This window comes from Diabrotica undecimpunctata, chromosome 5, assembly GCF_040954645.1.
Source record: "Diabrotica undecimpunctata isolate CICGRU chromosome 5, icDiaUnde3, whole genome shotgun sequence".
Classification (NCBI taxonomy): domain Eukaryota; kingdom Metazoa; phylum Arthropoda; class Insecta; order Coleoptera; family Chrysomelidae; genus Diabrotica; species Diabrotica undecimpunctata.
In genome coordinates, this window is record NC_092807.1 from 77,633,423 (window position 1) to 77,646,148 (window position 12,726).

The following is a 12,726-nucleotide window of genomic DNA, read 5'->3' on the forward strand; positions in this document are numbered from 1 at the left end:
TTGCCGAGAATATAAATTTCGTGATCCCAAAAAAGTTTACCACTTTTACCCCCGGACTTCCCCTTAAAACTCCACTCGTAGAGGGGTAAAAACTCACAAAAATCGATTTACCAAGAACTCTAAGCCGTAGAAAAAAAAAGGTTCAAATAAAAAATGTAGCTGAGATGATTTGGAACACAATTGGTACTTTTCCGTAGAATGAATGGTCCTCTCAGAAATACCGTTTGAAACGACTGGTGGTTTTGTGTATAAAATGTGTATCAAGTCGACGGTAAAAATTCGATATCTTTTGATCAGAGTGTCCTCGATCGACAAAAATCAAAATGCGTTTTAAAGCTGAAAAGTGCATCTTTCTTGTGAAATTTTTGTATTTTGCTGCATATTAAGTCAGTTTCTATAAATCTGGTCAATAAATAAACTTTGTGCGATGATTTTTGCCTTTTCTTACAATTCTCGTGAGATCAATCAAAATTATCACTTTAATTGACCGGTCATAGTGAAATTTAGATTTTTAGAGACCAGTCTTCAAAACCTATAACATGAAATGTGAATTTTGAGTTCTGGCAACAAATATGAGGCATTTGAAATATGACTAAACAACGCAGAATTTAAACTTTTACATTACAAACAATTGCACGTCACGGGAAATACCACCAAGAAGGTGATTTTGAGTGTAATTCCTAAGCAGAAGATGGGTAGTTTTAAAATACATACTAGCATAATTGAAAAAGAACAGTTTTAAATGTTTTAGATCTTTTGTAATGTGAAAGTTTAAATTCAGCTTTTTTTATACATATTTCAAATGACTCAAATTTGTTGTTAAATCTCAAAACTAAAACATGTTTTAAAGATTAGGCTTTAGTTATCGAAACTCCACAGTGTCCGGTTAATAAGGAATAAATTGTCAATAATAAGATCAATTCTTATGAAAATCATAAAAATTGGCAAATATCGCGCCACACTTGGATCAAAAGATATCGAATTTTTAAAGTCGAGCTGATACAAATTTTACTGAACATTAATTTTGCGTTGTTTCTGAGAGAACGGTTCATTCTACATAAAAAATGCTAATAAACATTTTTGTCCAAAATTATCTTAGCTACATTTTTTATTTGAAATATTTTTTCTATGGCGTACAGATTCTTGGTAAATCGATTTTTTTCCGTTTTAGGTAAAAGCCCGAGGGTAAAAGTGGTAAACATTTTTACATCTTTTTTGGCGTCCTAAAATTGACATTCTCTGCAAAATTTAGCTTGTTCGTATGATTTTTATAGGTTCAGTGGCATTTTCGTCTCTGACGACTGGATTATAAATTAAATAAAATAAAATAAAATTTAATAAAATTAAATAAAATTAAGTCAAATTATATAAAATTAAATAAAATTCTAAAAAATAAAAAATTATAAAAAATAAAAAATTATAAAAAAATAAATAAAATTAGGAAAAATTTAATAAAATTATAAAAAATAATATATAATATTAAATAAAATTAATTTAAATTAAATAAAATAAATAAAATTAAATACAATTAAATAAAATTATAAAAAAAAATTAAATAAATTAAAGAAAATTAAATAAGATTTAATAAAGTTAAATAATATTAAATAAAATTAAATGAAAAGTATAAAATTAAATATCATTAAATAAAACTAAATAAAATTAATTAAAATAAACAAAAGTTTATTTTAGAAATTTTAGAGTCGTTTATAGATAAGGCTTTACAAATGGAAAATTTTTAATGAAAATAAATAATATACCCTCCCATTATTCATGATTCTTTTTAGAATATAATGATAATCGAAATGAAATAATTAAGAATAAAGATAAGATAATAACGAAAATGTATGTGACGAATAAATTAAATTTAACTAATATTATATTTAACTATAAATAATTATTATACTTAACTAATTTTAAAAAAATTACAAAAATAATTAAACGAAATTTTTGAAGAAAAAAACATGCGCATCCGCTTATACGTATTTCGGCCCAATAGGCCTCATCAGAACGGCAATGTAGCGACATCTGATAATAAAATTTGGTTTCGAAAATTAGTCTACGATTTTAAAAAACTCAAGATTTTTAAATTTTAAAGAACTTAAATGTGTAGTGTTATTATAAAAAAAATTAGATTTAGGAATAAGCGGATAAACAATTTCGTTAACCTTCACGTAGTAGTAAGACGATATAAGAAGTATTCACTTCTGTCGGCACTCCCCAAGGGCCACGCTATTTTTTTGCAGCGTTCAATTCAAGAATGGCAAAATTTTTAGAATTTATGAAAAACAGATGTTAGTATTAAAAAATACCAACTAAACAAAAATTTGAATCTGAAATTGAATCCCAAGAAATGTCAACTCTAAAAACAAGTGGTCTTCCTTGGACATGTGATTTTATCTGAGGAAGTGAGCACCAATACGGAGAAAATAAAAACCGTTAAGAGCTGGTCAGTCCTTGTAGACAAGCGTTAATTGAGGTCATTGTTGGGCTTGTATTCATACTATCGTCGCTTTGTAAGAGAATTTACTGACTTTTAAAAAACTTTATATAAGCTAACGGAAGCAGATTAAAAGTTTAACTGGAATGAACAATGCCAAAAAGCTTTTGATAGACTTTAAAAAACATTCCCTCACCACTGCACCAATACTCTCATCACCACATTCTAGGGCAAGTTTCATAATTGTCACTGATGCTATACTAAAACAATTTTTAATTGAAGTCGATTAATTTATTAACATTGCACTTAACGATAACTTAGCAATGAAATCATATTCCACTTATCAATTTTACAGAGGCGTACCAAAAAAATTTAAGTATTTGTTTAAACACATAAGTAATTACGTAAAAATTAAATCTAAGACCGATATAATTATTAAATTGTCATGTGTACTTTGATAGGTATCTTATAGTTGTCTAACAAAATAAAGTAAAATTTTATTGTTATTATAGATTACCTAATACAGTACTTTAAAAACAGAAACCTTTGCAAAATACTTAGTTTTTCATTAGACTAAATCTGAAATTTTAACATACGATCTTGTCGTTACACTTCATCCTCTATTTATAGAATTGCTATCTGCTGTAAACATTATATTTGTTTTTTTTTTAATTTGATTTGAATGGATTTAATTATTTATTTAAACACATAAGTAATTACGTAAAAATTAAATCTAAGACCGATATAATTATTAAATTATCATGTGTCTGTTGACAGATATCTTATAGTTGTCTAAGAAATTAAAGTAACATTTTATTCTTATTATAGAGTACATAATACAAAACTTCAAAAAATATAAAACTTTGGAAAATACTTGTTTTTTCATTAGACTATACAATCTGAAATTTTAACATACGATCGCGTCACTACACTTCATTCTCTATTTATAGAATTGCTGTGTGCTGTAAACGTTATATTTGTTTTTTTAACTTAATTTGAAAGTTTCCTTGTGTTATTTGTTTTATATGCCATATAAATTAAAATGAAGTAAGCTAAACTATTATCATGTGAATGCGTGTATATAGTAGTGCATTTGTGTATTTGAGTAAATTTTTGTAATATAAAATGAAGATGGCGCTAACTACTAAAGAGTTAATAGCTTTGTTAGAAGACTCAGATTGTGAATATGCTGACTCACTCAGTGTGGGTTATTTGTCGCAGAAATTAGATGAAGTTTCCGATGTAGAAGACATTGATGATAATATTATTTGTGAATATTCAATAAAATCGGATATTGCAGGTACATATGAAATACAAGTGATTGGCGATTATGATTATGATATTCCTCTGAACCACAGATAAAACGTCCAAAGAAAAAATCAGGCAAAAGTTATTATTATCAACAACAGATACTCCTACGTACTCAGTAGTAATTCAACATCAGTTGATTGATATTTAGTTAGACAAAATAAAAGCCAACCATGGTGGCAAGTCATATATTGAAGTTTTTTCACTCTTTTTTGATAAACAAGTAATTGAGAGCATTTTATATTTTACAAGTATTTATGCATCGCAGAATAACTGTCACGATTTCGAAATGAATGAGTTAGATTTAAAAAAATTATTGGCATATGTATATTATCTGGTGTACACTCTGCTTCAAGTTGATATATATTGGTCGAAGGATGAGGATAAAGAAGTGCACATTATAAGAGAAAGCATGAGCTGACATAGATTTATATTTATAATTTATACTAGTGAAGAAACCGCTACATCAGTGTCAAACTTAGTACAGGGACATTAATCAATTTTCATCTTAAAATTGAATTAACATTTAAGATACAATATGTTCCTTCATTAAAAATTATACTGTTTTTCCTTGAAAAGGAGAAAAAAATCTTTTTGATTGAAAATTGAAGACTTGAATAAATCATTATTTCGAAATAATCGATTTTTTTCTTCCATAATGAATGTATTAGAAATAACTTTCTCAAAATTAAATATAGGTTTATTCAAGTGAATTATGTTTTTGTGCATTAAATAATTTTGCGAACTTTTTGTAAAATAATTGTAAAAAAAATAAAACAGCTATAAAATCTTAGAATGTGCTAAGTGCCATCACAAAAATATAAAATATTGGGGTAAGTAATAATGAAAAACACAAAACATGTAGGTTCTGAGGAGTATTGGGATTAAATAGGTCTTCATAAAATTTTCTATTTTATTTCTTCAAATAGGGAACCATTTCCAACAAGTGTTCACGCCACTATCTATTTAAGTTTATTTCATGAATTTTCCGATCCGGCAACATAGCAGTCTATGCGCATGCAGATATTAGGCCATATGTGAATATAAGGCGAGTCCCTAAAAGCGCCCCAAGACGACAACACTCAAATACGAGACGAGATCGGTGATACAGCATTCAGAGCGAGCGGACATAATACTTATTAGCGTTCATATTATATGTATTGTGTAATTCAAAATAAAGTCAGTTTTTCACACGGAGTTTGAATATTTACTAGCGACACACGCGAAGTGCAAATCAAGTCATTTACATGGTCCATTCGAGTCGAATTAATCAAATTCTTGTGCGAAAACACTGTAAATTCACTGGTTCCCAATTCCGAACTCATATTTGTGTCATCAAATTAGCGGGCAAGACAGTAGTAGATGTATAGCGTTCCCTCTGGACCGGAAGTGACGTCACACGTCGATCGTCAAGCGTACGTATCCTCATGTATCAAAGCCACGCCCCCCTCGTGACGTAGGAACGTGCCTCGTGTCTCGAGGCCACGCCCCTCGACCAATGGTGACGTAGGAACGTGCCTCGTGTCTCTAGGCCACGCCCCTCGGCCAATGGTGGCATAGGAACGTCCCCCCATGTCTTGCCGCCCAATGATGGACGTCCTCGTGACGTCGAAACGTGTCGTCGACCAATGGCAGCATAGCAGCGTCAGTGGTGGGAATAGCAACACCCCCAGCGACCAATGACAGCTTAGAATTTAAATAAACATCATAGAAATGGCGGTATAGCGATGAGGGACCAATGGCAGTAGAGCAGCGTCAGTGGAGGGAATAGCAACACCCCCAGTGACCAATGGTGACATAGTAACGCCCTCCTCGTGACGTTAGAACGTTTTCCTCGACCAATGATGCCACAGAAACGTGTCCTCGACCAATGGTGGACATCCTCGTGACGTTGGAGGCCAATGGTGGACGTCCTCGTGACGTCGGAACGTGTCGTCGACCAATGGCAGCATAGCAGCGTCAGTGGTGGGAATAGCAACACCCCCAGCGACCAATGACAGCTTAGAATTTGAATAAACATCATAGAAATCGCGGTATAGCGATGAGGGACCAATGGCAGCATAGCAGCGTCAGTGGAGGGAATAGCAACACCGCCAGTGACCAATGGTGACATAGTAACGCCCTCCTCGTGACGTTAGAACGTTTTCCTCGACCAATGATGCCACAGAAACGTGTCCTCGACCAATGGTGGACATCCTCGTGACGTTGAAGGCCAATGGTGGAGTCGTACCACAATATTAACGAAAAGACGCCCCCCATTCCCCCAATAGTAACGAAGCTACACGTCAACGTAACCAATGAGAATGATGTTCAATCGCTAGACAGTTGTTTATTTATTTTGTAGTTCTTCTTTTTCATCTATCAATTACTGTTATATTTGATGTTCCGCGCTAATACGCCAAATGTCACATAATATGTCACGTCCTACATCGAATATTATAAGTCAGGTTGACCGAGTGGTCAAAGGCGTTGGATCTAAGTCCGATACCCGAAAGGGTGCGTGGGTTCGAATCCCACACTCGACACTATTTTTAAATAAACATGAACTCTTTTATTCGTCTTCTTATGTCACATCCTACATTGAAATACGTCCTGCGTAGAATGTTACGATATCCCCACTTATACGTTGGAGTGGAGAGGCAAGAAGATATAATTAAAAGTTTTCATGTTCACAGCTTTATTTCGTGAAACGTAGTCATTACAACAACTTAGATTCCAGTATTTTATTTATTTTTGAATATTTAACATCCCCATTAGAATACCGAAGACCATGCACGTTTTTCTCCAAGGACACAGCAGTCTTCTTATCTTGATTACTTAATGTAGCAAACGGTTGTGGAGGTTTAAATATATAATGACAATGTTTAAAGCCAATTTCAATGCTGAGTTCTTTGGGAACAAACCACCCATCTACGGTGAATCCTTGAATGTCAACTAATGCGATCCTCATGATGGCTGATAGTATACTGAATTGGGTATGATTGAATAAGTCAATTTAAATGATATTTTTGATAACTTCAGTTAGAGGAAAGTATTCGAGTAGACTGTCGTGAACAATTAAACAGTACGCTCGAGTGCCTGCAGGAAAACCTTCATATGCTTCGATTTCCAACTTAATATCAACGGTTCCCGATCTAAATGACGTATCATCCTGTTTGGAGCAGTCGAAAGTAAACAAAGCATATTTTTTAAATGCATTATAATCCAAGATTGGATGTTTTCTTGACGAATGAGTATAACTGGGAAAGAATTCGGTATAGTTGTAGTGAGCTATAGCATAATCATTTTTCGCAAAATCCAATTGCATTCTCTCGTTAGGCCAATATTCACCATTAATAACTACTCGTACGCTGGACACCTTAATGTTATCGAATAACGTTGGATCGGCGTGAGAATTTCATCTCGTTTAGAAGTTTGAAAAGCTACAATGACATAGCGTGGACGTTCAACAGCTGAAGTTGTCTTTACATTCCATATCTCACGTCGGGATCCAGCCGTAAGTAAAGATAGTTCATTAAGTTCCCATTTACGGAAAGGTATAGTTATCGGCGTATTATTCTTAATCGGAGTCATTAGGTCAATTTTCACATCATCATTCGGAAAGACATGTTTGACCTTCAGTTCCATGCTGGTAACAGTTAAAGACACTGTTGTTGTTGTTGTGGCATTAGGTTCTTCCACTAAAATACAGTCTCTATCATTACGTGCTCGAACAAATCGAAACACTTGACGACCATAGGTTAATTTATTGTAATCGTTGAAAATGTTGAAAATATGTTTTATCGGAATCAGTAAACTAAAGCTGTCTCCCGATAAATGTGGATTATTGGGATAGTTCCATCCTGCAGTACTGAGAAACTTGGAATCTTCAGGAGTGTAACACAACAAACTGCGAATAGTGCTAACTACACCAGGATCTCGAACTATTTCCATGTCGTGTGAACTTTGGATGTATGTACATATATCAAACAAGAAGGCTCCAGCATTCGGTGCAAGAGAAACAGTTCCATTACCCACTTTCTTTATACTTCCTTTAATTTCCAAAAGTGTTTCGTGTATGGCAAAAAATGCATCTGATTGATTTATGATAAACTCGACAACGTCGCTATTATTAAATGACTTGATGTAAGGTGTATATGTACGAAATTCTTCTTTTATAATAGTATCGTCGAACTGAGGTTTCTGGTAAAGATCTAAAATAGGTGGTTGAGGTTCCTGAACCTGTCGTCGAATGTATTGACGTTTTGACATCTTTTAGCTGTAATCCAATGGAAACAAGAAAGGCTTTATTGACAGCAGACACTTCACGTCGCTTGTAAGATTTGCATAAGACTAATGGATATTGATGTGTAGAGCTTTGTTTTATAATTAAACCCATCTATATCGTTTCCTTAAAATCCAAATGAAGTGTACTTTTCTCTCCTCTAAAGTTGGCGGGTCTTAATTCTTGATCAACTACACTAACGGTAATTTTGGTAATTTCACGTATGCTGTTGCTTACTGGTATGTATATAGGATTATGAGAACGTTCGTCAATAGAAAAACCTGGATCAACACTTATCGGAAAATGTAGAATGGTGTGCGCAGGTCTATCCTCGTAGAAGGCTCCTTCGGTAATGTTGCATTCAAACAGTAGACTCGATACTTTTATAATGTTTACAGGTTGATCTGAAGAATGCATTTTTCCTGGTTCCAACACTCTATTTAACGAGAAGCCCAATAATTTTCCAAGACTATCGTCTTTATCGAAAGTAATGGTGTGATCCTGACAGAAAATTTCACATTTAAGCATATTGTTGTTCGGTCTTAAAGTAAATTCCCGAACCGAGTTGCATTTACGCATTAATTCATGTCGAATGTACGCTTCTATATCTGTAATTTCATAATATCCTGATGGAATTTCGATATGGCGCAACTTTGTACGATCATTTTGCTCATAGAAATAAAACTTTTCACCATCGATGTTTAGAATTGAATTAAATGTATGAAATCCCAACACTGCTACATAATACTGTCGAAACGGATCAAGCACAAGAGGTACTTGAGTAAACGAAAACTCGTTTGAAGTACTTGTCAAGGTCAACAATCGAGACATGACTGATATATGGTAAAAGGTGTAGTAAGTTAAATACCAAAATATGTTAAAAAATTTTTTATTTTTTCTTATACTGTTACATGTTTTTGTTTTTCTCATAATATGACACTTCACAAAATACACATTTACTTTCCATATACATGCCGCAAACATCACTCCATTCATGTTTATCATAGTCTTTCTTGCAGGGTAAATAATCTTCTAGTGCGCGACGAATATCTTGAGGTACTTAATACCAAACAACATGGTTCCATTGTAGAGAAACTTTAAACAAAGATGTCCACAGTTAATTTGGTTATAACTTTGATATTGCTCGTTATTGTAGAAAATTCTTCCACCGTTCAAGTAGGATACTAGTTCTCGCGGTGGCTTCAAGCAACCATATGAATCAAAGTACTCTATATCGTTGTTTATCTTTCTGTAAGCTACCCAATGTGTACCGGGGTTTGTGGAAATGTCGAGATTAATAATAGCACATTCATGTTTACGAGGGCTACGTGGTAAATTATCTCGCATGAACACGCTGCGGAAATTTGAAATTTTAAGCAGTTTAACAAATTTTTTCAAGTCCACATTGGTTAAAGGTCTATTAGGTAGCTTCAGCGGAAGTTTTTTGCCTTTTTTAAATATAATCCAAAGCCACCTTTAGCGTTTTTTCGCAGGTATAATCCTTTGCCTAGATGTTCCATAGCTTTATTGTGACGTTTATCCTCTTCTAGTTTCTTTTGAGCATTCTAAGAATCTATTACAGTCTTGGCAATAGCGCTCGCTCTTCCAGCCAAAGGCCTGCAAAGATGGGGATCAACGGCAAAATACCACCAGATTTTGGTTCGAACGGAATGATTCTTGGAACACGTACATTTTTCTTTCCACCTACATTCTTAACGGCTGTTCTAGCTGCTGCAAGTGCAAGTAGAGCGGATTTACGTAGATTTGGTGACGGAGGAGCACGTTTCAACGTTTTAATAATTGGCTGTAGCACATGTCGCTTAAATGAACCAACACCTTTACCGCGTTTCATATCCATACCCAGTTTTCGTTTAGCTTTCATTGCTGTAGTAGTCAACCAGGCAGTGGTTTTTTCACCCAAAGATGCGTCTTTTGCATTAACTCGTTTCCACGCTTTGTTTTTCAACACCCAATCTGCTTTATGTCGATCTTTCAATGAATTACTTTGGGAATATGCGATATCGTGATCTCTCGCAGCTCGATCTAACGGATTTACCCCTGGATCTCCACGAGCTAGACGTTTCTGTAATTTTGTTCCAGGTCCTAGATATTGGTAACCAGGAGCATGCAATTCAAACGGTAGACTGTTGATCAAAGAATTCAACACTCCTTCGCCTTGAACGACCAACATTGAAATGAATCGCTTTTTGCAAAATGTCTTTATATAACCATGTGTACAAAATACATCTCAATCACAAGATGAAGGTCATTCAACAAGACAAGACACTAGCAGTGGAAAACTTGGATTTTGTCGACAACGTGACAAGAACCAGCAAACATGGTGCATTGCTACCACATTCATTTCGTGCTATCATATGTGGTTCAAGCGGATGTGGAAAAACTAATGTTATGTTGGCATTACTTTTTGACCTGAATGGCGCTAAATTCAAAAATACTTACGTTTATTCAAGGTCGTTGTTTCAACCAAGTATCAATTTTTGAAGGAAGTGTTGGAGTCTGTGAAAGAAGTAGGTTATTTTCCATTTAAAGATAATGATGATGTTATAAGCCCAAGTAAAGCTAAACCAAACTCAGTATTTATATTTGATGACGTATCAACGGATCCACAACAAACAATACGTGAATATTATTGTATGGGTAGACATAAGGATATCGATTGTGCATACCTATGTCAATTATACAGTCGAGCAGGTAAACAACGTTTGCATAATAATGCCAACCTAATTTAAACAGGATGAGCTCAATTTAAAACACGTCTTTGACGATCACGTCTCACCTGACATGACATTTGACCAATTTAAACAATTTTGTTCCGAATGTTGGAAGGAAAAATACGGTACATTCGTCATTGTTAAGGATTTCGATACTTCTAACGGACGATATCGTAAAGGCTTCGATAAATTTATAAAATTGTAGGTATGATCGAAAAACACGCATTGTGTCTGACAATATGTCAGACAAAGAGGTAGCTGCGCGCAAGCGTAAAGTTGCCGAACTAGCTCGTGTCATTCGCAAAAAGTATTTGGCATTAAAGTTAGGTAAAACAGAACAAGATGAGTCGCTAAATAAACTCTTTAAGCCCATAGCTAAACCTCTAAAAGATATTGCACAATCGTCAAAAACGTTGCATCATGCTATTAATAACAAGCTTAGACACGTTAAAAAGGAAGAGGTGAAAACGGAGGAAGAGATAAAAAAAGAAGCCGGCGATGACGATGTATTTTCCGATGCAGTATCAATTGATCAAGTTAACGAACATGAAATGTTTGATCCTAATAATGTTTCGAAAGAGGCTATTGATGAATATATCGAGCAATATCCTCCAATGAGCCATAAGTATATAAAAGAATTTTGGATGAAAGATAATAAAATTGATAAAAACTACGGACCTATTTACAATGATGAAATTGGCTGGATGTTGGGTAAACGCCGAATAAACTTTAACAAAAACAAAGGTAGTGTAAGTCATCAGTGATGATAGTGGGGAAGGATGATGGGTGCCGGGAACGCCAGGTCTATACCAACTAATTTTCTATGATAACCCCGAAGATTATAATGATAAAGATTTAAATGCTATAAAATTTTATTAAATAGTACAGGAGTTCATCTGGATTCCAAAGGTCGTCTTGGTGCAACTGGGAAAAAATATAAACATATTATCAATAATATGTATCGCTAATTAAACCTGACGATGAAACCACGAAGAAATCACCACCAAAAACTCGATCTACTGCATTAAAGAGACAACCTTTCGTAGGTCTTGTTCGTTTAGCAAAAGCAACTCGTTCATCATCATCAACGTCGCCTCGAACATCGTTATCTTCACCATCTATCTCCAAAGGATCAGGACTCGTCGATGATTCTCATTTGATCTACAATGATAATCCTATTGAATATGTGTATTGGGATGATCCAAACGAACTATGCGACAGACTCAAATTGCTGATTGCTTCCGAAGAAGCAGGAAATACATCGCACAATAACGAAATTGTTGCCAACGAATTACGTGAAGCAGATATTATATATTAATGTTTGGATTATTGGAACATCATTTCCAACATGAGTGTTGACAAGTTTGGTCGTCATCATTACCGTTCTAATGAACAAGTTGTTAAAAAGCTACGTGAAGGCTTAAAGCAATCCATTTTGGATTTACAAAACCAGATACATTAGACGAGATCCTCCTGTAGCAGGTATTCATCTTTCCAATAAGAAATATGTAGATGACAGCATTGTTCGTGCGAAAACTTTTCTAAGAAAAGAGATTAATTTGATACAAAAAAATAGAATTCAAAAAGATACTCAACTCGAACAAAAAATCTCAAACTCCATCAGTAAAATAGAAGATAATTTAAGTAAAAAAGTTGTCTGATGAGAATAAAATGACTGCTTCGAAAATATTTGATTTATCAAAACAAATGCATAAATTTAAAAATGATCTTGATATATTTAAACAAGAAATGACGAAGAATATTACAGATGCTGCCAACCAAAATGCACAAATTATGATGAAAACGTTGGAAATAGAAAAAAAGATTAATACAGCGGATCTGAATTCACATGATTTAGATGAGCGTCTTAATGTAATGGAAGATTACCTCTTACATAATAAAGCTAACGGAACAACGAATTAGCGTTAGTTCAAAGAATCGAATCGTTGGAAGCTAGACATGGCATTTACCGAAGAGAAGATACA

The 12,726-nt window shown here is 34.0% G+C and overlaps 1 protein-coding gene across 4 annotated transcripts in view; it reads left to right on the top strand.

Annotated features, from left to right (window-relative positions):
• LOC140441409 (sorting nexin-13-like) overlaps positions 1-12,726 on the top strand; it is a 1,016,720-nt gene that overhangs the window by 554,188 nt on the left and 449,806 nt on the right. The window lies entirely within an intron of this gene.